The sequence below is a fragment of the Oncorhynchus kisutch genome, unplaced genomic scaffold (assembly GCF_002021735.2).
Source record: "Oncorhynchus kisutch isolate 150728-3 unplaced genomic scaffold, Okis_V2 Okis06b-Okis10b_hom, whole genome shotgun sequence".
NCBI classification, from domain to species: Eukaryota; Metazoa; Chordata; class Actinopteri; order Salmoniformes; family Salmonidae; genus Oncorhynchus; species Oncorhynchus kisutch.
Window position 1 is genome coordinate 20,714,620 of NW_022261983.1, and position 1,920 is coordinate 20,716,539.

The 1,920-nt window shown below is 45.5% G+C and overlaps 1 long non-coding RNA gene across 1 annotated transcript; it reads right to left on the minus strand.

The window, feature by feature from the left end:
- Nucleotides 1–626: 626 nt before the first annotated feature.
- Nucleotides 627–1,145, minus strand: LOC116360021 (uncharacterized). The gene is made up of 2 exons (XR_004206864.1): nucleotides 958–1,145; nucleotides 627–927 (listed from the first exon to the last, which is right to left on the minus strand). It is a non-coding gene; the product is annotated as an uncharacterized LOC116360021 (long non-coding RNA).
- Nucleotides 1,146–1,920: the final 775 nt, after the last annotated feature.

Sequence of the window (1,920 nt, forward strand, 5' to 3'; positions counted from 1 at the left end):
AGGAACTGGCTGTGTTTTATCTGACTGGAGAGGAACCGGCTGTGTTTTATCTGACTGGAGAGGAACCGGGTGTGTTTTATCTGACTGGAGAGGAACCGGGTGTGTTTTATCTGACTGGAGAGGAACCGGGTGTGTTTTATCCGGCTGGAGAGGAACCGGCTGTGTTTTATCTGACTGGAGAGGAACCGGCTGTGTTTTATCTGACTGGAGAGGAACCGGCTGTGTTTTATCTGACTGCAGAGGAACCGGCTGTAGAGGAACCGGCTGTGTTTTATCTGACTGGAGAGGAACTGGCTGTAGAGGAACCGGCTGTGTTTTATCTGACTGGAGAGAAACCGGCTGGAGAGGAACCGGCTGTGTTTTATCTGACTGGAGAGGAACCGGCTGGAGAGGAACCAGCTGTAGAGGAACCGGCTGTGTTTTATCTGACTGTAGAGGAACCGGCTGTGTTTTATCTGACTGTAGAGGAACCGGCTGTAGAGGACCCGGATGTGTTTTATCTGACTGGAGAGGAACCGGCTGGAGAGGAACCGGCTATGTTTCATCTTTGATATTGATCATTATCAGGTTGGATCCGTCTCCGTAACAACACCCAACAAATGACGGAGACTCCAAGAACTTCCAAATCGACAGAAACATTCAACAATTTAATGTCATTATAATAACAATAAATCAGCATCAAAATGGTGTGAACCAGACATTCAGCTCTGTTTAACACTGGTCCTGGATCAGTCTTATGGTCAGTTATATATCACCCCTCTAATGGTGGCCGTTAGGACTGGAGGAGAGGAAGCTGATTCTAGATCAGTCTTATGGTCAGTTATATATCACCCCTCTAATGGTGGCCGTTAGGACTGGAGGGGAGGAAGCTGATTCTAGATCAGTCAGCCGAAACACTTCTGGTTCTCATCCGAGACTCATTCACACCTGGGGACATCAGGTGAGACTCATTCACACCTGGGGACATCAGGTGAGACTCATTCACACCTGGGGACATCGGGTGAGACTCATTCACACCTGGGGACATCAGGTGAGACTCATTCAACAGCTATACATAACTAGGTGAAACCAGACCTGATGAAACACGACAGCTATACATAACTAGGTGAAACCAGACCTGATGAAACACGACAGCTATACATAACTAGGTGAAACCAGACCTGATGAAACACGACAGCTATACATAACTAGGTGAAACCAGACCTGATGAAACAAGACAGCTATACAGAACTAGGTGAAACCAGACAGCTATACAGAACTAGGTGAAACCAGACAGCTATATAGAACTAGGTGAAACCAGACAGCTATACATAACTAGGTGAAACCAGACAGCTATACAGAACTAGGTGAAACCAGACAGCTATATAGAACTAGGTGAAACCAGACAGCTATACAGAACTAGGTGAAACCAGACAGCTATACATAACTAGGTGAAACCAGACAGCTATACAGAACTAGGTGAAACCAGACCTGATGAAACCAGACAGCTATACATAACTAGGTGAAACCAGACCTGATGAAACCAGACAGCTATACATAACTAGGTGAAACCAGACCTGATGAAACCAGACAGCTATACAGAACTAGGTGAAACCAGACAGCTATACAGAACTAGGTGAAACCAGACAGCTATACATAACTAGGTGAAACCAGACAGCTATACAGAACTAGGTGAAACCAGACCTGATGAAACCAGACAGCTATACATAACTAGGTGAAACCAGACCTGATGAAACCAGACAGCTATACAGAACTAGGTGAAACCAGACCTGATGAAACCAGACAGCTATACATAACTAGGTGAAACCAGACCTGATGAAACCAGACAGCTATACATAACTAGGTGAAACCAGACCTGATGAAACCAGACAGCTATACAGAACTAGGTGAAACCAGACCTGATGAAACCAGACAGCTATA